The 27,512-nt window shown below is 41.0% G+C and overlaps 1 protein-coding gene across 14 annotated transcripts in view; it reads right to left on the bottom strand.

Moving 5' to 3' along the window:
• baz2ba (bromodomain adjacent to zinc finger domain, 2Ba) overlaps nucleotides 1-16,772 on the bottom strand; it is a 67,438-nt gene extending 50,666 nt beyond the window's left edge. For 9 of the 14 annotated variants that reach the window (XM_079339824.1, XM_079339836.1, XM_079339837.1 and 6 more), the window contains exons 1-2: nucleotides 16,433-16,771; nucleotides 2,997-3,039 (exon numbers count right to left, since the gene is read on the bottom strand). The gene's annotated coding sequence lies outside the window, so the exon portion shown is untranslated. Of the gene's footprint in view, nucleotides 1-2,996; nucleotides 3,040-15,030; nucleotides 16,398-16,432 lie in introns of those variants that run through there. The other 5 variants (XM_079339835.1, XM_079339825.1, XM_079339829.1 and 2 more) reach the window with 3 other exon arrangements.
• Nucleotides 16,773-27,512: the final 10,740 nt, after the last annotated feature.

Below are 27,512 nucleotides of genomic sequence, written 5' to 3'. Positions count from 1 at the left end.
ACATTATCGTACGGACGGGCAGCCCCCGAGTGGACTGAGGCTCCCCGGGTGCAAGCAGTGATTCATTGCACAAGGGTCTGTAAAAAGAGCAGCTTCACCCCCACGCAGAAGCCCTTCATTTGGGACAAGGAGGCTGTTCTGCAGTGTGTGTGTGTGGGGGGGGGGATTCAAAAGTCTGGATAGAGGACTGAGCCACGTTGAGACCATGAGGGCCGGGGGAGGCAAAGGGGAATGATCATTGTTTCTTGCGTGTGCAGCGAGTGAAAAAGACATGGAATGGTAAGCCCAAACTAATGCTGGAGTGCGTCTGTTGAATCCACACTGCTCCCTATCCTGAGGACAATCTCCCGGCAGCTTTTTTTAAACAATCTTAGCTCCGAGGCAAGTACAAAGTACTAAATGTTTAGGCGTTATCTTTAACACTTCCCCATTCTAACAGAGCACCAGTTTAAAGGGCACTGGGAGAAGGGAAGGGGGGGAGAAAAGAGACAGAGTGAGAAACAAAAGGGAGTTCATGAATAAGAGCTGAAAAATGATAGTAGTTGCTGGGATTGATGAAAGCCTAGTCGGGTTTTTGTGACAGCCTGCGAGACACACAAATTCCTTCCCCTCAGGCTAGAAGGTGTAATTTCCCCTTCCACTGTCACAAGAGCCGTGTAAAAAAATTATCCGTAGGCCAATGACTGACTGCTTCAAAGTAATCTGTAATGTACGACATGTAGGCATCTCTCTATCTATCTATCTATCTATCTATCTATCTATCTATCTATCTATCTATCTATCTATCTATCTATCTATCTATCTATCTATCTATCATCTATCTATCTATCTATCTATCTATCTATCTATCTATCTATCTATCTATCTATCTATCATCTATCTATCTATCTAACGAGACATTCAGAAAAGGAACATTAGCATGCTGTTCCGTTGTAACACACGGTGGGATGCGGATGGAAATGCTGGCCCCACAGGACACACACACACACACACACACACACACACACACATAAAGAGCGGACTGCTGTGGGGCTGACGCAAGACTATCTCTGTCTCACGTGTCTCTCCCCTACGGCCGCCCGCTGCTCCTGACCTTCGAGATGTTTTTCTCTCTCCTTCTCCCTCTCCCTTTTATTCCTCTCTATTTCACACTTGCACACAAAAACGCATACACACTTTTTTCTGCACACCTCCCAGCCACTCAGTAGTTTGTCATTAAAAGGCATTGCATTTCAAGCTCGGATCAAGCAGATGGGGCTGCGTAAGCATTGCTGCTCTTTCACGCAGCACCTTGGCTAAAGCACAGAGTCGACATGCATTATGGTACTCCCTTTTAAATGGATGCACAAACATGAAAAGCACACTCACACCCACAGAGTCATGCACATACACAACATTCCTGGAACCAGAGAATCAGCTCCGTTTTGACTGGCTGTTTCATGTGGGCAATAAGCGGTTAAATACCTTAGGACATGCTCTCTGAAACAAGAACGCTCAACAGCAAACAAAGGTTTCATCTGGTTATCCTTACATATTCTTAAGTCCTTTCTAAAGACCAATGGCTCCTGCTCTAGTGGCAAAACACAGACTAAAATCCTCACTTAGAGTTCAATGGGTTCACAAGACACACTATTACACACACACACTATTACACGCACACACACTATTACACGCACACACCAAACATGAGTAAATGTCATATAATTGTATCTCCGTGCCATTAGACACATTTCTCTGTCTGTCTTTCATTTCTCAACATTTGCATATTCCTTTGGGTGTTTGACTTGAGCAGCTCTTTCCTTTTCCTTTTCTCTTGTCTTCCAAGCAACAAATGTCAGCTAATTACACCATAGCTGTTTGGAAGAGCTCCATCTTTCCCAGTGCTCTGCTGCGCTTGCTCTCTGTGGTGCTGCAGGAAAAGGCAGGCAGCAAACACACCCGTTAGAAACAGTCAGCCGTGGAGAGGCTGGGGGGGGTGAGGGTGTGTGTTTGTGTGTGTGTGTGTGGGGGGGGGGGAGATCTACAAGGCTACACCCCCTAGATATTGATTCCCCAAGAGAGAACTCATCAATACTTATCACAAATGATACAACCAGCTCACTCCAACCTGCAGGGGATGTAATGTATCATTCACAGCCGGAGATGAAGGAGTAACAGTGAGGCCAGATAGAATCAGGTCTGCTGCTAACACAACGCTGAAGAGACGCCACACAGACAAAACAGGTATTTCTGTTAAAGCCTTCTTATAAAAGATCCCATTAGATCTGGTGACACAGACACACACTCACACTCTCTCTCTCTCTCTCTCTCCGGCACAAGGCCATAAAGTCAGGCATGAAAAGTGCAAGTCATTGTCTGTGTGTGCAACAACAAACTGCCACCTTGGTGTGTGTGAAGTGAAGCCTTGAGGACGCAGCCGCGCCCCTGAGCACAGTGAGCTCCGACACGGAGACAGTGAGAAAATGAGAGCGAGAAAGAAGGGGACGGAGAGAGGAGACTCAGTGCTGCATACACATAAACAACTAAACACGCTGCACTGTAGGGCACAGTTAACAGCCATTTACATTCAGCGTTGGCTCAGAGCAGATAGCAAACTCAACGGATGTTTATTAGGCGCCCACGTTTCAGACAAATATTCTGATTAAAATGGGAAAAATCTAATTAATTGCTTGATTCACTGAATGAACCCCGAATTTGTAATGTAATCATAACAACTGCTTTTCAAGGGGCTCTTGTTAAATTTAATTGGGGGAGAGGAAAAAACATCCTCTTTCACTGAATGAATGGAAATCAAATTAGGCCTGAAACTGGAGGAGTCTGCAAGTTTGTTCTGGCGTGCCACAGAAAAAAAAAAAAAAAAAAAAAAAAAGATGTAAAAGCAGAAGTGTGTGACAATATGTATTTTAAAAAGTCACGCATCAACTGTTTTGTAACACAGACATAAACCAGGGGCAAAGAGTGAAAAAGAAGAGAAGTGAATGCTCTTCAGTACTCACTGTTAGAGATGTCTTCAGCTCTTTGACATAACTGCTGTAACACCTGGAGAAAAAGCAGAAACAAAAGATGCGGTTCAGGTTATAAATATGATCCGAGTCTGAGGAATAACATGTTTTTTTTCCCCCAGTGTGCTTTCATGTAATGATAATAACATGGTTAGTTTATGTGCAGTATTGTGGAAATGTTGAAGTTCGTCTTTTGAGAAGGATAAAGCTGCTCAAACTGCAGAAATCTAAGTTACATTTACTAAACCTAGTTTTGGGGATTTTCAAAGACATCAAACAGCAAAAAGCAGTGATGTCTGAACACAGCTGTGTGCGCACACAGACACACAGATGGAAAGATATTCATACACACAAAAAGTCTCTTTCTCCCAGAGCCCTTTCTTGCAAAACCTGTTTGTTAGAAATGGATCTAGACACTGGAGCTTTGAGTGTGAGGATATTTTCCCCAAACACAAGACAGTTCTTGTAGAGAACCAAGCCTTACCGACGTTCTCACGCCCATCTCTCGTGCATTGTCTCTGAGGCCCTCGTGCGCTCTTACAGCCTGCTCCTAATCTAAACGGCTCACTCTAACAGACGCCACCCTGCTCTGTGTAACACACTGCAACAAACACACAGATCTGACAGCTTTTATTCATGTTAATAAACACTTTTTTTTTTTTTTTTTTTGGGGGGGGGGGCGGGGGGGTGTCATACACAAATAAAGAGTTTACAGTGACATCTTTTGCAATGTCAGAGATCACTTGTGTCAGCACCATTGGACTAAAAAAAACAGAAGCCTTCTCACAGATTCAGCGAAGCAGCCTGTAATGGACGCATGTGTGGGTAGCTATCTAGCAAGGTCCTGTTGACGGTAAACACATCCATCTGGTCAACGGCAATGTTAGAATCAAGTTTGTCGGTCGCTCACTGGCACGGTTGTGATAAAACATTACATGATTTTTGTTTTTTAGTTTAGGGATTCATCTTGCACATCGATGTCTGTTTTTCTAGTAATCCATGTAAATGTCACCTGACTGAATGAGTCACGGTATAACATGAACATACATGGGTATAGTGCGGCTCATGAGCCTAAGCGGTTTTATCTTTGTCGGTGCCCCGCAGTCATGTGGAAGTCTGTAACACACAATGCAGCACACATCTGTCATTACAGCTCCATTCTATCACAGAACAGAAAATCACCTCGACATGCCGTGTTGATACGAACCGCACTCATCCAACTGCAATGGTTCCCTTCATTATCTACACTCTCACACAGACAGACAAACACACAGAGACACACACAAATACTTTGATAACTCATCGCAGTGATAATGATAACAGAGAGCAAGGTAGGCTGAATTCATCTTCAGCTTTTTCATAAAGGCCTATTAGTGGATGATTAAAGGATCTCTGCTCATAGGGCTTCAGCACAGAAAATGATTTGCCAGCCACGAGGCAGGTGAATTACACTGGATAAGAAAGCCAGAGCTGTCTGCCATCATTTGGCTGACTGGGAATCAGTCTGTTAGTCTATTAACCTCATTTTACTGTAAGATCTATTTAGTTTAACATCAGATGGGAAAAAAATATCACAAAAACATGGCTTTGTTTTTCCCTCAGACTTGTTGTCTGTAGCCCTCACCAACAACATTTTCCTCATGATTCATGTCAGAGTAAGACGGTATGACTGCAATTACAATCAGTTTTGATGATAATATATAGATAGATTTGCATAATATCTCATTTTATTGAAAATCATTAAAAATGTCAAACTCTTGTAAAGCTTCACTGAAATCGTTCCATAAGCCTTCGATGACGCCTTTGTTTGACTTGAGTTTATTTGGATATTTATTTGGAATTAGGATAATGGAAGTTCATTAATAACTTAACTTGTTTTTTTGTTTTTTTAAAAGCTTCAAAAATGAAAACATTTTTGAAAGCATGTCAAACAGCATGTGTTTCCAGGCCTTGAACTAGTTAACACCTTTTGGTTGCCTTTTGAACATTAAAGTGTGTTGATTTACGATGATATGCAGTTACATGTTTGTTTAATGCTTCATTTAAACCTTTTACAGACTGTCATGTTTTAACCTGTTTTAAAATCATAAGAATGTATTTTTTTTCAATCATCACAGTTGTTAGAAGTCTGAGTCCATTCTCAGTTTTTGGTTTTCAAAGATCAGATAACTGCATTTGACAACTCGAAATACAGCAAGTAGCTGGATACTTTTTCTACATTATATTCAATCATCCAATTCCAACAAATAAGACAACAACATGTATTTATTCTGTTTCACTAACAGCTACGAATGGCCAGGCTGCTAATTCATCCAAATGGTCTGCAAAGGCAACCTGGAAACTATTAAATGTTTTGGCCCTTAATTAAGTAACATGAAAAGTGTATTCTTGTCACACGAGGTTTGTGTGAAAATTACTGTATGTCTTAGCATGTTTTTTTGAAAGTCACACAAAGCTATTCTAATGATTAGAACAAATGACTGTGAATGAACTTTTTGTGTAACAATCAAATGTCATTTTTATAATAGCCATCATTACTAGTAATTTCCATCTTATTAACTTAAAAGGCAAACAGGAAAAAAGGAAACAACAAGAACTATCTGCAAAGCAATAATTACTTGCTTTTACTCTCCAGGCAAGCTCACACATGGGCAGCCTACAAACCTAACTGTTATGATGTCTCTCTCAATTGTCTTGTTTGGTTTCCCTAATCTACCCCCCTTTCCTCAGCCACACAGATGTTGACTTTACTTTAGGAATCAAACAGCAGCTCGCAGGCATCCCAACACAGTTAAAAAACAACGACTCTGACTTCTGTACCAGCCGCAGAAAGAGAGAACGACGAAGAAAGGTCACACCGTGTTTCATTTGAACCTTCTTGAGGAGGGGAAAAAAAAGTTGGTATTTGAGCAAAGAAAACAAGTGTACTGTGAAAGTACACATATTGAGATTGGCCTAAAATCCCTGGCTTTTGAATATTTGATGCCTTGTTAGAAGAACGACACTGGTGAGGTGTTTGTCTCTGTTGTCTCAGTTGATCTCTGGCACACAGGGCCCAGTGGGAGTGAGCTAGTGAGACTTGGCCGCAGACATTTTCCTGAAGCCCCCAGAACAAAACAGGCAAGTCTTGACAGTCTGTCCGCCACTGAGTCGTCACACAATCAGTTGCAGGAAACCAATCCCTAAATAGCAGTGATTCATCTCTTCATCACACACAATGCCAGTACACAGTGCACAAAGAAGCTCTCTCTTCCCCCTCTCTCTCTCTCTGTCTTACCCTATCTGTCTCAACCCCTTCCCCCCCAGTGTGGTCTCTCGTGCTGCTTAAAAATAAGTGCTTCTCCCAGCTTTCTTTGCCCTGTGATTTACTGGCAGTGTTTAACTGCAGGGCAGCATCTTTTATTGTTACATGATCTGGGGCTGAAAGCTGACAAAATGGAATCTCTGTGCGACTACCTTTGTATGTGAGTGAGTGTATGTTCAGGGCAAAGTAAGGAGCGGGTGGAGGAATAAAGAACTTTGTGTGAGAAAACGTTAGTGCAATTCAAATCCCTCCCAGCCTCCTGGTGCTGTGTTGTGTGTGTGTTTGTCATTCTACTAAATGGTTTCTTCCTTGACTTGATGGAGCAAGTGGCATCTCAAGGGAACGGGTTACACCGCACACACAAAGTAAAGCGCTCTGAGACTGCCGAAAAGCTCAGAACATTAGTGCAATCCATTTGTGAGAGGTACAATATATATATATATATATATATATATATATATATATATATATACATGTAAAATAACAGGCAGGATTGTGTGCATCTGTTTTTTTTGTCTTTGTGTCAGTACTCATGTTTTTGTGTTGCCATGATAACTCTTCTGTTAATGGCAGAGAGCCCGTTACTGCATTAGCCAATCCACTTCCTTTTTTCTTGTGTGTCTTTGCAAGATAAGTCCCCATTTAGAGATGCAGGCAATCTGGCCTCTTCTATAGTGACTATCCACTGTTGCATTTCAAATAAAATTGGTCCAATACCAAACCAGTATCAGACATGCCTCTAATACGGCCTCACATTGGGAAAGGAGAATAAGTGAGGACTGAAGCACATGCACCAATCTGATAGAGGAGTTTATAGGCTCTGCAATAAACTTCTCAAGACAAGTTTGCTGAAGAGAGACAGGAAATGTCGGGAGGAGAGTGGGAGAGGACATGCAGCAAAGGGCCGAGGTCTGATTCGAACCCACAGCTCCTCTGACGAGAACTGCAGGCTAGGATACTATGTAGTATGGGAAACAAGCGCTATCTGGGGCCTCGCAGTTTGGGATCTTTGCTCAGATTTGTTATGTCAGCAGTAAGTTCTTTTGAAGAGCCGATGAGTCGTGATTTCTAGTAACTTCTGTGATAATAGCAGAAAACAGCGCCCTTCTAGCAGAGAATGAAATATTAACATACATTGAATAAAGCGGTTTCACATGTTCAGAAACAGCGTTTCCCAGATGCTTTGATGGATACGGCGGTGTGTGCTGCAAACCAACCAGGGGCTAATACTAGCTTAGCTCGGGTCTATGTGGTCTGCTTGTGTTTAAAGTAACAAATTCTTCAATAATTATAGATCCAGGTTTGTTTGTTTTTTTACAGGAGAAACATTTTATATCATTTTACATTTAAAACATGTTTTATTTATTCCGAAATAAAAGTCTACACTTGCTGTATACAGTGCAAATCTTTGACGCTGTAGAAGATTGAATTGTGTTTTTAACAGACTTTCAGGCCTCTTAAGGACATTTCTATTCGTCGTCGAGTCCTCATCTCACCTAATTTCCCTTCGGGGATCAATAAAGTAAATCTTCTTCTTCTTCTTATAATTTAAGTTTTAATTTAAACCAGACAATGGAATGATAGAAATCATTTAACATCCGTAATGACAAGTGCTCCACAGGTTGTTGTTCGGTGAATGGCATGTGTAACAGATTCTCCCTCAGTATTGGCTGATTTATAAATTCAATTATCAAAATTGTTTTTGGGAAGCGAGAAAACAAATGGTTCACAACAACTACAACTGGAGGAAGGATATCAATCCAGTATGTGACCAGATCATCAACAGTGGAGAATCAGAGCTACAGCAGGTTCAGAGTATCGTTACAGCCCTGATGATCCATCAAGATGACGCGTGAAGGTCAGAGTAGCCGTGACCAACACAGCTGTCACATCTCCTCCCAGCACCCTCTTGGCTAACTGGCCTTCCAAAACACTCAGCACAAAACACAGCCAACTGGGGGAAGCACTGGGGCCAAGGCCAACAGAACATGCCCATAACCCCAGCCGGGCTTGTATCATGATTACATTAACATGATTGACCCCCCCTTTACAATAACCCAAGATGTGGTTAGGACCCAAATCAGAGCAGTAAATTGCAACTGTGAGAAGAAATCAGTTTGCATACCCTTCATCGTGACTTCTACTACTGTGAGCTTTCACATTTTAATTCAGCACCCACTGTAGCCACAAGTTTAAATGACTACCAGCTCTGTTGTAGGCGCGGAAACTGCTACAGTGGAGCTGTGTGGAGAGCAGATGTGAATCCACTTTGATTTCAATGCCTGCCTCTGTGTGTGTGCAGCTTCTATTAAATGGATCTGCTGTCTCCCTGATCAAGGGAGTCAATAAAGGGCCAGTCCTGTCAAACCCTCAGGGGTGAGTGTGTATGCACATATGTGTACGTGTGTGTGTGTGTGTGTGTGTGTGTGTGTGTGTGTGTGTGTGTGTGTGTGTGTGTGTGTGTGTGTGTGTGTGTGTGTGTGCATGTGTGTGTGTGTGTTATGGACAGAATTTGAAGTACTCTGACAGGTGAGTGATTGAGTGCTTTCATTTCCCTGCAGCGACAACGAGACGTGCACACACAGACACATATATAGTTCAAGCACACACATACACACAAACTGGAGGAGGGATTGAGAGAGAGGAAGAGAGAGACAGAGAGCGAGAGTGCGAGCTGTTGTTTCCTAAAGGATGCTGCTCCTGCCTGCATGCTTAAATTAGCTCTAAATGTTTGGATTACACACGGGAGCTCTCACAGAGGATTTAGCCGCCATAGCCTGGAGTCCGAGGGGGGGTGAAAATGTTTCCATCTTCTTCCAAACACACATGCACACACAATCACACAAGAAGAAGCCTTATGCAGTATCACAATCACATGTCAACCCTTTATTACTCTATATAAAACCTTGGCGAAATAACAAACATTGCATCCCAACGATGTAGAGACGTTAGCAAATTAAAAGACATGCAGTTCTATTTCATTCATCAGGTTTCTGCTATGAGAAGGCAGTGTTTCAGCGTTACATTTATTTAATAGTGCAGTCTTGGCTTCATTTGGGCGGGGGGGGGGGGGGGATATGCTAGCAGACATAGAGACAGGCAGAGAAAGGAAAAGAAAAAGAGAAGGGGAATGAAGGGAGGTCAGCACCCCCAGTCTCAGATAAAGGCCCGCTCCCTCCCTTCTGCCTCGGCTTTTACGAAGCCCCTGCCTGGATCGAGAGGCGTCTCACGTTACAGCTGTCTCTCAGTGTCATCGTTCAGTAAGAAAGAGCACAGGCGAGAGAGAGAGAGACAGACTTAGTGTGAGAGAGAGAGAGAGAGAGAGAGACAGAGGGAAAGCGGGACAATGCCACAGACCAAGCAGGGTTTGGCTTTCAAAGCTGGACAAGATAAAAAAACAACAACAACAGTGTCAGGTTAAACTAGATGAGGAAGCACTAGTGGAGACTGTGTGGTTGTAATCCTCATGAGTAACATCCACCTAACGTATATTTTCACTACAATATAAAGAGAGGTTTCCAAATCACTCGAATGTGTTGTGACCTTTTGAAATAAAAAGATTTGGAAATGTAGAGTGAGGAAAGCTAGTCAGATCACTTCCTCTACACCACCTGGGACTAACTGAACACATTTCCTCAAGAATAAAAGCAGGGGGGATTAATTTTTCACTACCTTATTTTGTGCCTGATGAGAAAAGTGAAAGAGACACACTCTCCGATCAGAAAAGAGAAAGATGCTGTTGACTGGGAGACTCTGTGCTGTAGGGCTTCTGCGGATTAGGCAGCGTTGAGTCGCCTCTCTACACACGAGTATCCGTTTTAAACTGAAAAAGCTAAAAACAGCCGCTTGTCCCAGGTCCAGTAGTGACTAATCCTTTGACTGCTAGCATTTGAGCCTGGCCTGCTAACAAGGTAAGGCCATGTAGGTCATTGCTCTGTAACGTTAAAGAGTCTGAGTGGACGCTTGTCTCTTTCCTGTATCTTTTTCTGGTGAGAAAGAAAGACTGTCCGACTGACAGCTCATGAAGGAAGAGGTGCTGTATGTGCAGATTTTCACTCCAAACTGTACTGTGCTTACACAGCTGACACAGTGAGAGCTGACTGTACCAGTGTCATGTATAGAAAACATACTCCGAACAAACACACACTGGGCTATTTTACAGAACAAAACCGCGTTCTTGTTTGTTTTCCTCTACCCTTGTCATTTCTCGTGGCATTTTGTAGGAGTTAAATATTTTAAATTCTGGCTTAGCTTGGAGCCGTCTTTGCCAGCGCAGCTAAAATAAAAAGCCTTTGTGGCAGCAGTGACCAGATTTTAAATGCTGAAGAAGATCAATAAATGGGGGCTGTCGAGGCGCAATCTCGTGCATTTGTGCGCGTCTGTGTGTGTGTGTGTGTTCTGTCCCTATGTGTAAATGTCCATGTTCTGACAGTGTGTGTGTGTGTGTGTGTGTGTATGTGCATGCTTACGTGCATCCTAACACCCACCTATAGGCTCCCAGCTCCCCAGCCTTCTATAAGCTATTCTACAGCATCATCAAGAACTCCACTGACCCACAAGGCGCGCCAATAGAGAAACCGCCATCATTCTCATTCCCACGTCCAAGACCTTTTCCTATTTCTCTTCCATTCCTAGTATCTTTCCCATCTGGGGAGATGAAACCAGCATGTGTGTATGTAGAGGAAATTGTAAAAACACAGACTGAGAATGTCAATATGTGGTAAGGTATATAGCAGGTGTTTTAGACCTGGATGCCATTTTCATAAATGTATTGACAGCTATTAGAGATCAATTAAGGTAAACTTTGTTTTCCCCCTTGAACCAATCCCTAATATTTTCTTCATGCTGCTGTAATCTATCTGTACAAAGCTAATGAACAGATAGCCTGTTTCTTGAAGCCAAATAACACTGATGTGTTTTCCTTTTAAGAGAAGAAATGCATTCATTATGTCACATTAAATGGATGCTTTCAGCTCACACAGAGTGATAACCTTCTTTTCCATGTCTTCACCATATGAATAACCGATGGAGACAAACAATGAATTATCAGGACTTGTATGCAGACTGCTCTCTGGCTCCAGCAAAACAAGTATGTCTGTATTTTCACCTCCTCGCTAATGTACAAAACAAAAACAGCCCTGAAGTGGAAAAATCATCAGGACCTTTTGAGACTTCATTAAAAGAAACTAGCCTGGACTTTCCGAACAAGGCATCTCTCTTTGGAGGGGGAAAATCAACCTTTTCACCTTGCTGGTGGAAAAACAGGCATCCCAACGAGACAGAGCATGCACAAACAACCTTGACTTTCATCAAGAAAATTCTCACATTGAATGATAAATAGAGGCCCAGGGGACGAGCAGCAAAGAAGCAGCTTATCGCCTTTCCCTCCCAAATTTGGCCGCTCTGTCTCCCGTCTCCTGAAAGTCAACACGGGGTGACCCACATGCACTTTACACTGCTATTGTTTGGTAATTAACACACCATATGTAATCCAAACAGAAATGTAGGGGGGGGAAAAACTCAAAGGAGTGTGAGGCTGTTTAGTCTTCATTACCAGCTGATATTGTTTATTTGCACGCCATATGCCTCATATGTCGCTCTATCTCATTGGCTTCCATAATCAAGTTGTTTCCCATTACACAGGCGAAGATTTAACAAAGATAAGCGGAATATGTGACGCTCTTAAGGTCGACGTCTGAGTGTGCACTTTAGACAATCATTGTGTACCCTGCCTGGTGCTTACCAGAACATCTCGTGAACAGGCAGGGACACCAAAATAGCAAGGTAACCTGAGGTTAGGTGGATCATCTGAGAGCTAACCAACTTTCCAGCTGAGAGGACATTAACCTGCGAGGTCCTGTAAACACGTATCGATACGTGGGCTGCCTGCAGAGGCCTGTAGCACACGGCACAACACTGTAAGTCGACGTAGAATTGCTGGCGTGATCTTTGGCAAGAAGAAACGTGATCAATCTGATGCCTGGAGAAGCTTTCACTAAAACACTGCTTTATCTAAAAAAGGACCATGAGCCCTTATAGGATTAATGCATAATGAAAGCCATCAGATTCTGGGCACGTTATTTCTGTTGTCGTTATTGTCTCCTGCGTGAACTGTCACATGCAAATGGCTGACAGGTGAAGAGAGAGAGGGGGAACTTGAGCAGGCCCGCTGTCTAATGTTAGGTTCTTGAATCATTTGGTTAACACAGAGCAGACCTCTACTTCCTCTCTACATTTCACAGCTCTGTGTCAGCGCTCACATGCAGAGATTTGACAGGGCTCCCAGATGGCTATTATTATCAATCGATTGTTTGTAGGTCTAATTAATCGGAGGCTAAATTTAAATACTTGTCGTCATGAAGCATTTGGGTGAGGAACTGCGCACAGACTGACTCACAGGCCCTTTTTATAGACTGTAAACATCTGACATTTTCAAGGGTGCCGTATTAATAAAGTTTAAAGATTAAGTCAATATCATAGTGAGTTGCTTCTTATGGAACCTAAAGTTTATGATCTGACTTTAGATGAATATTGTCATGGAAAGGGTTGTAAGATCATTATCTGCAACAAACTCACATTAATGTTTAATGTCGAGATGTTTACTCAAATCTTTCATAAGAAATCTTCTTAGGGCTTCTATCGACTGCGGAAACCAACAAGGACTGATGTCAGTTTCAATAGGTGTTGGTCACCAGCTGAACTGTACTTTAATGTGGAAAGGTGCAAGTACCTCAAAACAACGCTTACTTCATCCATTCAAATCCTGATTTGAGATTTTAGATGAAATGTTTCTGCAATCAGTCCTGGGTGTGTGAGCACACTTTTTAAGCTCTACATTAGCATTGACTTGGTCTGTAGATTTGTCTTTAGCACAGGCGAACACTTAAATGTCAGTATCTCACTTTTTTATAACTTTATGTTGAGACAATTGTGTAAGTGAGCTTTTCATAGTCACGACAAAAGCAGGACGTCCATGTGAGCGTTGTCCAAGTGTGTTTTTTCCACATTTAACAGAAATGACGTGTTGTGGCATCAAATAAATGAAGGTGCAGGCCTCGTATTCACTTGTGATTAACAGATGAGTCACTCACATGCCCGATACATCTGACATCATGCAGACGATATCGCTCACAGAACAAAGTAACACTGCAACATGTTTGTTATTTGTTTTGTTTTTAAAGCAAGCATCCGCTCATTCGGACGACTTGACCAATATATCATGCACACTTCATAAATCTCACTTCACTTCCTTGTTTGAACGAACTATGGCTTTCCTCCCAAATAAAAAGATAGACCCATATTCAATAGTAAAGGATTATAGAGACTACAGCCATGTGTGCTCATGGGATTGTCTTCTCAAAAGCTGTCCAAGTTCTGTCAGATTCAGCACCCCCAGACACAGAGCTCGTGAACCTAATTTCACCTAATCAGCTTAGTCAATAGCAACCGTTTGCTGTGACTTTGGTAGACATGCAAATAGGGCTTAACTATGTCTATCCTTAATTCCTGAATGTTCAAGTCAAGCGGAAGTCCTCCTTTATCTCTTCAAAAACAACAGTTCCAATTTGAGCGAGAGGAATAGAAGCAGAGAGAGAGAGGGAGAGAGAGAGAGAGAGAATGAAACTCCAGTGGAGAGTTGATTTCTTTTTTTCTTGGCCTGGCAAGGAGAGACATCTCTGATTTGAGTGTGCTTGAGGTAGCACAGTGTGCTTTCATTTCAAAGCAACATGGCAAACAAACTCTGACAGATTTGTTCCCCTTTTTTTCCACTTTTGCTCTTGCTCACTCGATCCCAAATTACAGGGAAAAACACACTGCACAAATATATTAGTACTTCTAGTTGGTTTGTATGCTCAGCTGCAGCCGACACACACACACATGAAAACACACATATCCGAGCAAACCTGCGCAAAGTGATGCTGAGAATAGACAGTAGTAATAGCAGCAGAAAACTGAGAGACAATGTTCCGTTTCAATTCACTGATACCACTAATGGCTTCTTAGCAGCTCCATGAAATCAAGCAGCTGTCATGTCGATGCATCAGCAGTGAGAGGAGGGGAGAGCCATCCCCATAAGGACAGAGGCACCGCGCCTTCATGTTTGGCTAAACATCTGCTCCTCTGCACTCCAGCTTTGCAGCAATAAACGGGCAAACAAAAGAGGTGGGAGGTGAAATGATCAGATTTTCCATTTCAAAGCATTTGTTCGGTTTGTTTTCTCTCCCCCCTTCTTTTCTGAAACTGCTTACAGGACATGGGAGGGAAGAAAGTGGGATCAAGTTTTAGCTCTGATGCTCTGAACAGCTTAAATAACACCTTTTTGTAAGATGGACGACATCCTCAAGTCACAGGATGATTCTGTGACGAGCGCTGTGTTGAAACTGTTGCAAACCTCTGTTATAGCTCAGTAAGGGTCGTGTGTGAAGTGTGTATAATAGTGCATGCTTAGTGTTTGTGTGTGCATTTGTTGTAGCTCGTAATATATGTGCGCTTGTATCAATCATGAATCAATTCAACTTTGTGTTGAAAAAACCACATGTAACAATAGAGGTTTTTAAAAAGCCAACAAGTCCTTTTTAATCAAAATAACTGTATTAAACTACTTTATAATTTAATGTCTAATCACTTTAATTTAGCTCAGACATCCACTTGAATTTAATTTTTACAGTTCCTCCCCTGATAGTGTTCTTGGTAATTAATAACCCTCTTTCCTTTCTTGCTTACCTCCTCCTTCCTTCCTTACTTCCTTCATTCATTCATCCATGCATGCTCAAGTTGCAAGTATAAACACAAAGTAGTGCCGAGGAAACTTAGAAATCACATTTATCAACTATTTACTTAAAGTAGAGTAAATACATGTGTTTGAATGTGGCTGTAAGACTACACAAACCCCGTCTTCTCCGGTCTCTCTCAGTAAGACACTCCGGACTCCTGACAACACTACGTCACTATGTGTGCTTTTCACGCAAACGCCACTTACACAAAATGCCTCTTCTGTACGATCAAACTGCCTTCAAACCATCTTTGACTATCAACAAAACACCTGCGTCTCTGTTTTAAACCGCACACGTAATACTTTCCTCGTTGTCTTTTTTTTCTGTAACTAAATCTGAAACTTTCATGAAACTTGCGAAGAAAAAAAACTGATCAATTTCCTTTTAAAGTAGCCCGTGTGTGTGTGTGTGTGTGTGTGTGTGCATGAGAGAAGGGGGGAAAGGTTAGGTGCTTGGTGTGGTGTGGAGGAGGAGAGAGAGGGGGGGGGGCGAATTTAAAATCACCAAGATGGCGAGAGGCTTGTTGTTTTGGAAGGGGCAGAAAAAAATGGAGGATATTGTAATATACACAAAGGGATAAATTTCAACAACTCGGCCAAGCGGCTGCTAGCTTGCCTGCGTGCCTGCTCGGTTTGAGGAAGCGACCGCGATAGCAGCAGCAGCAGCTCCCCGGCAGGCTGGCCAGCGAAGTAGCAACACGAAAAAGCTTAAACTCTTAAGCGCTGTCGAGAAAAGAAAAGAATATTATACGTCAAAGTTAATCCGGACCGAAGGGGATATTTATGTATTTGTCGCTAATTGTTTTATTTTCGCGTCGAGGGACTATTAAAGCTGGATGGGTTTTAGCGGACGGACCAACGACTGCCCAGTGTCTCGTAGTTACCCCCTTTAACAACCTCCAAATACGCACTCAAAAACCCGACAATTCAACATTAACACGGTTATTAAAAGCAACACAGACAACACCATAAACCCTTAAAAGTTTAATTTGTCGACGATAAAACAAGTTATCAAATACGACAGCCTGGGTGAACGGTGCGAGAGTGAAAAGGAGAGGGACACAAAGACGATTCCCACTATCAGGTCACCACTCAGAGAAGGAGAAAAACACTTCGTTTTTACATCAAAACACAAACAAACTTGACTGATTTAAACGAGTGTAGCGATACGGAACACATTGACTGGATGAATTACATCGTAACCGAAACCAAGAAACTATCTATAAAGCAAACACTAGCTTTGGGAAAGAAGAAAAAAAGCGAAGAAAGTCGAAGCGACGCCAGCTCTACGCAGCTCATCGCTTGTTCTGTGATGTGGGGGAAAACAGCGTCAGAGAAATAAAAAACACTTACCTTGTTTTAGTTTCGACACTTTACTTATTTCCAACGTGGTTTTTTTAGTTCTACTAACACTTCGGCTTGGTCTTCTTCTTGCCTCTTTTTTCCTTGGTCGCTTTTGGTTATGAAAGAGGTCGGGGACGAATGATAAAGAAGGGAATTGGGCAGTAATTGAGTCTCGGTGTGTGAGTGTGTGTGTTAGTTACTAACAGCAGATTGAAGGAGACTCTTCTCAAGGTTTATTCAGCTCCACTTCAAGGAACCGACCTGACGTCAGCTCACTACTGCCACACAAAGAAAACTTATTATTTGTGCAGCGGCCGTAGTAAAGGAAGGATACTGTTATTGACCGATGTTACTCGAAATGCGACATTTGTCAGAAGCAGCACAGCTCTGGCAGGGATGTAGCGGTAACTTTATTTATGATTTTAGGAAACCACACAGAGCTGTTTGGCGATTATCGGCCACCGTGTAAACAGATAAGAACGCTGCTGTGAGAAATAAAGGACACATTTAGAAAAAGAAAATCATTAATTTATGTTTCTTATGCAGAAGTCTTGACTTTAATGTAACTTTTATCAGTTTTAATAATTATAATAATTTTGATTATGGTGTGATTTATTTACCTTAAAAGACAGGTTTACCCCAAATACATAATTTTACACCTGCACTCAAATACTTTGCAGAAGCAGTCACACAGAGAGAGAGAGCAAGAAAACAACAGATAATGTGATTTGGTTTTTCATTTTCTTAAAAGTGTCTTATAGCCAAGCCTAACCTATGCAACCGTTTCTTACATTAATAACACAACATCAAACCTGGGAATATTTTGCCCCTTTGATTTGTTACATGTCCTCATTAAATAATCCTCAGAAAAGTCATTGATTAGGTTCCTGTCAATCAATGATTCAACTTTTCCTTCGCCTGCACCTTTAAATGTGTGAAAGAAACTGCAGGCTAAGGTGAATTTGAAACTAGCCTGGAGAAATGGTCAGTGATTAACTCAGTGTTGAAAATCTAGATGTAAGCACGTTGTCATACATCCTAGTATTTTCTTTTTTAATAAGTTAAAATCTATCATGAATATGGCCCTTTTCATAAATCTATCTATCTATCTATCTATCTATCTATCTATCTATCTATCTATCTATCTATCTATCTGTCTATCTCACTGGAAATAATGTGTCATATACTAAGTTACAGTAATTTATAATCAGAGACTGAAATTCCTTGTGTCTCTCTATTAACTGACCAAAGGACAATGCCTCACAAGATGATACATGATCAAACAAAAACAAATGCGTTCCACACAGGCCCTAAATGAGAGGCCATTTGCCTCTAACAAAAACAGAAATGGGACAGATCTTCCTCAGGATGGGATCAATACATTGCCTGGCAAAGACAGCCATCTGTGCCTAATTGTATGCTTTACCTCCTCTTCTGAACACACAATAAGCAACAGGCTGAACGCAGGCCCTCTGACCCAGACTGGGTTTCCAGACGGGGGAAGATTATTTCATTCAACTGGAAAACAACAAGGGGGTGGGGTGGAGAGGGGATGGTGAGGAGTTTTTTTTTTTTTTTTGCAGATGGAGTGGGCAACTGTTCTTATACGCCCCACCCCGATGAGGATGGGTCACAGAGCCAGAGCCAACTGGTGTGTGTCTCCTCTTTTTGTGCATGTCACATCACCACTTTAACAGGTATTATACTGGATTAACAAACTGTTCACTGTTTGGTTTATGGACACCTCATAAATCACGCATGAACAATGAACTCATTGTTTGCAGCTTGATGGAGTGCTGGTTTACAGGGACATTCATATTAATGCATCATAAACATTATAAATGACCATAAAGGTATCCTGTTTTTCTCTCTCTTTCTCTCACTGTTTCTCTGGTGTTATGTCAAGAAGTGTCACCCTGATGTTTTAGATGTGATTGCAAGAATTTCAAAGATGTTGCTCAGAAATCACTCCTTTTCATGTGTAAGAAAAAAAAGAAAAAGAACAGAAAAGGTGGTGGTGGGGATGGGGCGGGGGTCTGATAAAACATTCATGATCACCCGAGTTTGGAGGATGGACACAGAACCCCTTATTCAGCTTGTGGCGTGCAGTTAAAGCCATTTTATATGCTCGCTCTCCATGTTCTTTGGTCATTGATTTTCTCCTCTGCCCCTTTCCATTACCTGTTGAGATAGGGGGTTTTGCTCTTCTTCAAACACACACACACACACATTCATGCGTATACACAATCCTCTCTATCAGTCTCTCTAGCCACTGGCACCCTGGTGTATTTCTCCATCTCCTCCGCCTCTTGTAGCAGGAATGACAGGCCGTGAGGAATGACGGTGGCTGTGTTTGTCATACAGTAGCAGCGAGAAGCAAGGATTTTTAATTGCATTGGAGAATCTTCATTAAAGAGAGCACATGGGGGCGGGAATGGAGGAAGAGGGCTGCATGGAGGCGGTGTAGGGGGGCACTCGGAGCATCGTCATTAGGAGAAGGCACTAGCAGCATAGAAGGGTGGGCCTTCTTTGCATGCACACTGAGAATGCCTGCCGTACCTCGGTCATTTGTAACATAATAAGTGCCAGCACAATGACTGCAATGCGAGAAAGCACACCACAGGGAAGAGAAGGGGGGAAGGGAGACAGCATGTCTGTCTAAAAGAGGGACTTTTTTTTGTCTTGATTAGAAAGTATAATGAGCCACTAAAGAAACAGGAAAAAAAAGTGGATCTCTCCTGAGACTGATGGAAAACAAATTAATCTGCTGATTTGGATTTAATTATTATTTTTCTATTAGTCCAGCATGCAAAGACAGGGACAGCCGTCAGAAGCGAGGAGCTGTGCTTGCATTTATTGATTTTTTCACCCAGACACATTCAGGGAATACAGATTCATCTGCTCTCCTCCCTACACAATCCGCTGCGTGGTTTTCCATTAACACAAGAAGCTTCCAGCAACTCTGAGATGTTTAATTTGAACACCATAAATAGAGCTTAAAACAGTGTTCACACACAAGAAAAGTGGCCTAAGGATGTCTCTTTATGCAATTGAATTAGGCCCTCACTTATTGTTGTGTCCTACATAACAACTATTAAATAAACACCCAATAAATTAAATTACGACTATGTTCTGCTCTAAAGAAAAGGAGTCTAGCACTATTGTTCCTTTCTGCCTCCAACATCTTACACAGCTCTAACAGCTGAGTTTAATTTAATCTTTTGTTTTGGATTAATGTAAGAACCCTGCAACTGGACTGTAATTATTCTTCCTCATCCATGTTGTAACTTGTCTTTGTTGCATCCTTTCAATACATCAGTAGTCTTGAACACAATGCCTTGCGAGATGTAATGATTTGCAAAGTCAATGATTTTGACTGTCTGTGTGATTAAAGCACAAGGGACCAATTTGCAGCTGCTATATGTAGAATATTGGTGTGCCTCAAGTAGCACTCATATTCTCTCTGGCTTGACGTCAAATTCCACAATTATGCCAGATGAACGCTGGTATTGATTTGTACCCTGCTATCTCTTACTGAAAACGGTTTGCAGTAAATGTAATGCCTACAAGTGTAGAGCCAATCACAGATATTCTGAAAGCTATGCCTAATGGTATATGGGAATCAATTTGACAGTGAAATATGCAATCATCCTTCACCTTTGACCACTGAGATGTGTACAGGAAGCAGGCTCAAGGAAAGTGCTCTTGACACTGTTTTCAGCCGTCCCATCGTGTCAACTGTAAAAACATTGTACTTTTGCGGAAAACCCTTACGAAATGTACAAGATGAAGCGACGCGAAGAAGCGAATTGGAAGATCAACAATGTAATGTTTTTCATGAGAGTTTGTCGAATAAACCCCTTCACAGTCTAAATGAGCACACTCCCACAGTGTTTATTGTGGTGAATGTATCCGAGCAGAACCCTCCGTTGCATGATGTAATACACAGAAGGGAAAAATCATCATAATAGCAGAGTAGTAGAGTGACTCATTCCTTGATGAGGTACATTCACACTGTCATTCAATGAGGAGATGCAGTCTATGTGCACATGTTGTCAGTGTGTGACAACATGTGATAGAGAGACAGGGAGAGAGAGAAGGAGAGAGCGAGAGAGAGCATTAGTATGTTCCTTTTCTGGGAACGAGGAGTCATTTGTGCCAGGAAGGGGGAGAAACGAATCCCTGCCCCACACTGATGCATCTCTCCATGAAGAATTAGATCACAAGCAAATGTCACTCCAACCTGAGCAAAGCCAAATGACCTTGAATCAAATAAAAACACATCTTTTACCCACGTCAGTGTGTACACGCGCTGCACAAAATGTCAGCAGATTTTCCATTTTCTAAATCTGCGGCTAAGTGCAGGGGTTTAGCTCAGGTAATCAACCTAGTATTTTTCTCCTAGTCCCTGAGAATATCACCCTGGAGGAACTGTGCAGTTAAACACAGTTTACTACAGTTACTTACTTATAATTTAATCAATTTAAACTAAAGTGGCATGAAATGTCCCTTACGCCTAGGGCCAATAGACCCATCCCTCCTTCCAAAAAAATCTAAACACCTGCAAACACAAACAAAACCTGTGAATACTTTCATTCTCTGACAATTTCTCTTTTTTTAGAGAGGGGATTTTTCAAGGGAAATTACTTTCACAGTTGAATTTCAAGCTTCAGTGCATTACTTTATCATAGTTTCCATAGAACAAGCTTTGATTTCTCTCCACTGCAGCTATATACCGTTGACAGTGGTGCATACTTTGAAAGATAAGTTGCACTTCTTCTATTGCCATTACTGAGCTTCCGCTGTTCTCTCTCCTCTCTGACCCACATAAAAAGCATGATATTAGTTATTAGCACTGTGCAGGTGCAACACAGGTCAGTTTGTTTTATTTCTCATTTTCTTACAACACTGTTGTCATGCTCTATTATACATAAATACACTCACATCACTTGACTCATTCACGGTCATTACCTGGAAAATAAAAAAACCTTACTGTAATTCAGTGGAGACTGGACTCACTTCTATTAAGTCTCCCACAGGTGATTTGTAATGCAAAGGTAAGCTACCTTTTATGGGAATCCACTCAAATGTTAATCCAAAGGAGGCTCTCAGCTCATATTGACAGACATCATTGTTGGTACAAATCCGTCACCAGTGATGTTGAGTTCCTGGAGTCTGAGAGCTTTGTTGTCCTTTTGAAAAAGTGACTTTGACGAGTTTGATTTGGCAGAGTTCCCTGAGAATTTGGATCAAAGCAAAGAAAAGTAATACTGTTATTAACACAGCAGTGTGCTGAAAATGAAACTCTTAACTAATCTCGAATTAGCTTTGCCTTGTGTTACACAACAAACATTGAGTTTGATCACCGATTTATTTAGAACTAAACAGACTTGTGAGCGAGAAATTGGCATCTTTATTAAAGAGACATTAGCACAAGTTGAGCAAGACAAAACAGCCATAAAAACGTCATCATATTATATGACAGAACATTCAAATATAGTCACTTGCATGAACAACAGCTTTGTAGGTGCAGTGTGTCCACAACGCTGCAGTACCTTAAAGGTGGGGAAATTCAGAATTGCCATGTTCTGTTACATAACAGTGCACACAGGATGTTTAAAATGTTTTTTTCTCTTTGATGAAGAAATTGACATTTTGTCTATACAAATGAAAACTTTATGCATTTTTGTTGAGCTCTCAAATCTCATTGAGGAATTACAGAGAAAAGTCAAAGTAAACAATGACGTCAGGGTTTTGTGAATGAGAAAGTGTTGAGGCAAAATAAATAAAAAATGGATCATGAGACCATGAGATTGATTTGAATCTGGAAGACGATTTTTGTAAGAATAGTAGAAACTACCATTTTGTAAAGCTCTTATATGTAATGTCCCTTGTTTTCACATAATGCTCATCCATTCAGTGGCTTCTACAAAACTTCAAAAACCAGTCTCATATGACATAGAGTATGTTCTGTGCCTTAATGACTGTAAGAGCTGCATGAAATAAGAACATTTTCACCACCCACACATAAACACAAGTGAAGCATATCTCAGTCACTGAACATGAAGTACCTGTGTCTATTAAACTGTGAACACCATTAAAAAAACTCCCAAAAGGTATATATTGAATGGAGACAGTGTGAATTAAGCTCTGCTTTGTCCTTTTGCTGTTTGGTAGAAACAAAAGACAGGAGCACATAAAACAAATCCAAAGCAAAATAGACGTTAACATGTTGTATCAAAATGCCTCCTATGGTCTAATTATAGATCTTAAAGTCTCATTTAAATGCGGAAAAAATTCCACGCATACCATATGAGCTATTTTCAGCTGGATTGCATGGAGGCCATCAAAAATTCCATCTATTGAACAAGCTTTCATATTTATTCTAGTGTGTGTTTGAACTGCATACGAATCTTAAGCGCTATTATCAAATATATGAAAAAAGACCCTCCTGCAGTTTTAATGTCCACATATATGCTGGAAGGTTTCTGCACTCTGTTGTCAACAGAAAAAAAAACACAGAATAAGACTAAATGTGGTAGTTCTTCTCATGTTTGGAGGATTTTTCTTGTACAGTAGCTTAATATGTTAGGATAATTTTTGTTATTAAACTTCAAGAAAGACTTTCATTGAGAAGACAGTGGGACTTTTCCACTTATTAATTATTTGTTTAATTTAAAAGGTATGTGATTTATGGAGCCAAATTTGTGCATATTGTTCTGATACCTGATAGCCATTTAAAAACATTTCTTACCTAAACAACAATAGTCTAATCTTTTAATGTTTGTGATTGAGGGAAAAAAAACAATGAAAAGCTACAAGTTAAAAACAATATTCAGGAAATGTAATTCCTTATAATCTTAAATGACTGACATTTGAATGAATTCACCAAATATTACGTTTGTTTATTTTAGATAACTGAACACATAATTTTAAAATCTTCTCACATTCTGGATCTGAGTGATTTTGGGCTATTTCTCTGTAAGACAATCATTAATCCCTCAGAGTAATAACAGCTTGGTTTATCTGAATCATGAGCTGACATTTGCCTCTAAGCCTGGTTACTGAGTGTTTTACAGTACTACAAAAAACAGGGGGGGTTGGCAAAACACTCTGTTTTAAGATACACCTCCTTATAGCACCCACTAGCACACTCGAATCCCAGACCTTCCTTTAGGTCATATTTGACATTTTGAAAGTCCAAACATCAACAGTGGGCTGAGAGGAATTTTGAGTATTTAAGACTTATTGGTCATAATAACAAGATCAGACTGGCATCTTTACAAAATGGTATCTAGTAGCCTTTATTTTATGATCCATTCTTTAAAAGAATAAAAATGAATGACACAAAGCTTTGAAAACATATGGGATTCAAGTTGGCTACAATATGTTGTGTGGAGTGACGGATCTGGAATAGTGAAGTAAAGAGTGCTATAGCTTCTGTCAGTCAGCTGTCACTTCAGCATGTTTGAGGACATTTCCTCATGAAATTGTGCCAAATGATTCGATTTACAATAATAAAAGTCTTTACACAAGAGTTTATCATTTAGAATTGCAATGAGCACAGAGGTAACTAAATAGACATGTATTGCCTGAAGCATGTGTATTTTAAAAAAAAGGCAAAAAAATTTTTGGTTTGTTTTTACAAGTGTGACTGTGAATGTGCATTCATAAAATACTTAATGTTCTCTATGAAGTTGTGTGATTGAATGTTACTGGGGAATGATAAAACAGAACAAAGAAACAATGTGTAGCTATCGCAATAAAAAATTGTTTTGTCTTTTTGCACATGAAAGGTTAAAATTTGTCTTGGACTTTCCTGTGCCAATGTATCCCATTTAAAACGAAAGGCAACCTATATATACAGGGTGAAAAATGATAAAAGCAAAGATGAACTAAAATATTGCACCTTGAGGTGGATTTATTTGCATGACCCCATAAAACTTCCAGTAGAATGTGCAGACCTTAATGGAGAAGAAAAGAAGTGAGTGATCGCTCCAGGATATGTTGTAGAACATTTTCAATAAACCATGAAATGTAGATATTAAGCTAAAACAACAAAATATTCTGGAGCATAAGGGTTAAGAACACGCTGTCAGATTGCTGAAAATAATCTATTTATTTAGGAGCATCTGAACACAGACTTAGGTGGGCCTGTGGGGGTGGTCTTAAGACGGTTTTAGGAGCGCTGAAAACAGGACTCGTGTTAATTAATACTGGCAGGCCTGTGTTCCTCCTGGCAATGTGCAGGCAGACATTCTGGCCTGCCCTCAGTGACGCCTGGTCAAAAATAGGGCAACACACAGCACAGTAATGATCACAATGGTGACATCATCTCTGCCTTCAATGTGCTCGCCCCTCAGTGCTCCTCCGAACAAAGAGCAGCAGGCATGCAGGGAGGGAGGCAGATGTCACTTTGTGTCTGGGGAACATTAAGACCAACAAATGTTCTTTGAATCCTCGCAAAAGCCTTTTAGAGGTTGTGGAGTAAAACACTGCCTCCCTGAAAAGTCACTAATTGAAAATGAGGCGTCAACATAAGATGTGATTTTTTAAAACCTAGTCTGCAACGCGTGATCTAAGATTCAACATTTAAACTGGCTGGCCTGCAGAAGTAACCTATAGCGAGAGAAGAATGTCCACAAGCAATTCACAAGCATTTTAGATGGAGCCCCTCAAACATATGACCTAAAGTGTTAACACATGTTGCTCTGCCTTTTCAACATTGTTACTGATCTGTATGAGTCAAATCTTGAGCTTTATACATATACAAATATACAAATGAAATGTAACTTGACTTTATCATAAAAACTCTGATACTTATGCTTTGTCAATCTGTCAACAAGTGGCCATGAGATCATTAAAATACAGGGATATTGCACTGAAAGGAAAAAACTGAACTAAATACAACATAAAGCCCTTCCAGATTAAAAATCTAGTCATTGCTTCATGACAAGGTTCCTGAAAGCAACACAAAATAGGCATCTCCCCCCCATTGACAACAACTCACAATATGTGCTTAGCAAGGTCACTCAACTCTGCTGTGTTGCGTGTTTGTGTCCATGGATCTTGTGTTTGATTTACTCTGGAAATAACCCACAACCTTGGCCTGGATGTTCTTTCCTCGAGGGTTTTTTTTCTTCACAGAAGTCATTGACTCTTACTCTTTGCAGTTTTGAAGACACTGAGCCTGTATTGTAATTCGTCTAAAAACCAGTCTTTGTGGCATTCAAGCGCCTCCAACAAACACAGAAAGAGAGCGGGAGAGGGAGGAAGGGAGACAGAGAGAGAGAGAGAGAGAGAGAGAAAGAGAGAGGAAACAGATTCTCAAGATCTGGACGAGCCGTGGGAAAAGAGGGGTCTTGTAGAGGAAAAGCAGAAATGTCTCAGGACATTCCTTTGTGATTACACAGAACTCGACAGATCCAGACATTCTTGCAGTTATTCTGTGTCTCAAGGAAAAAAAAACGTCAAGTTAATTTTACGAGAAGAGTGTAAACATCACTATCTCAATGTTCTCTTAGCTGTTGTAGGAGGTTGGAACTAGTTGATACATTTCCAATGCTAATTTTAGAAAATATCCATTACTATTATTAGCATTGTCATATTATTGTCATTGTCAAGTATTATCTGTTGTTATTTTGTTTTTTGTTTGTCTGTCTGCTGTCTCTACCCATCTCTGGCATTCTGCCTCTCGCTCTGTTCTTTTTTTCTCAATCATCCAGTTAACCTACAGGCCAAAGTCTGCCTGTTAAAGTTAAATTTCCAGTAAACTCTGTTATCAAGTGTTTTCTCATCGCGGTTTTTTGGGGTTTATTCTTGTTTAAGTAATAAAGAGCTTGTATGATTACTTTCGTTGTGATTTGTTGCTATACAAGCAAAGTTGATATTTTTGGCACCATTTGATTTGTAAAAAAAAAAACCAGTATCCTAAAGGTCTGACAGAATTTGCACTTCACAAGACTTTGACTTTGCACCTTTTCTATGCAGCCGGAATAACTGAACATTTAATAGAGACAGGTGTGTCTCATGTCAACTACTCAAGTAAGACGAGGGCATTGTGTACAAATCTCAGGTTACATGTCCATGATCTAAGCAGAAAGAGTGAGAGCCCCCAGTGGAAAAAAAGGAGGCATGTTCCTCCCTTGTCACAGCTAGCATGAATGAGAAACAGCTCCAAGGAATGCTCCATTATCATCCTATCAGTGGCATGGGGGGAGGAGAGCTGTAGAAGAATCATGTGTCTGAAGGAGGACGGAGAATGGAAAGGGTCGGGGGTGGGTGGGTTGCAGGCGAATGGTTGGCATTGGCCCACAGACCCGCAATTGGGCTGTGCATCCTCCTCCCCAACTCAACAGACCTTGCTCTTCCTCATTTGTCTAGGTCTTGCGTCCTTTTTGTCAGCAATTAATCTGCAGCACCGCCCTCCTATATCTATCCCTTTCACTCTCTGCCTGCTTCTCCTTCACCTCTCATTCTGCCATCCTTGGGTAGATTTACACTTGGTTTGATCACTGTATTCATACAACAAATAACGGATGGGCCTTTTAAAAGTGTTACCTTTTTTTGCTAACATGATGAGCATCTTGTTGACCTTCACATTATTATGCATCTGCTGTGCAACAGAGCTCTCTCCCCGCTCCAGACTGACCTTTTCTGGACCCCCCACTTGCTTAACATGAATTCAGTGTGTTACAACTTCATATGGTAAATTAATTTTACTCAGTGTGTGAAAATAATAACAATAACATTTATAATATCTGTAGCAGGAAACCAAGGAATAAAAGGGTATGTGTTTAGCCTTATCTGCGATCAATGTTTCCTGAGGTCCTCTAAATTAGATGTGTTAAAGTATGCAAATCAAAAGAATGCAGCTAATCCTGGATTTGCTGTGATGAGAGGATCTACAATGCCTTTCAAAGCAATTATTCAAATCAATCTAATTAAACCTGTTGAAATTGGCTTTAATTGCCTCCCTGACTAAACAAACACTAAGTTCTGGCATGCAAATAATAGTGCAGCTCAAATTGCTTCTTCTAAGGAGGTGGAGGGGAAAAGGCTGATCTACGGCGCCCCCTAGTGGCTGAAG

This window comes from Symphodus melops (assembly GCF_947650265.1).
Source record: "Symphodus melops genome assembly, chromosome: 3".
In the NCBI taxonomy this organism is placed as follows: domain Eukaryota; kingdom Metazoa; phylum Chordata; class Actinopteri; order Labriformes; family Labridae; genus Symphodus; species Symphodus melops.
The sequence above is the reverse complement of the archived record's forward strand: the minus strand, read 5'-3'. Positions and strand labels throughout refer to the sequence as shown.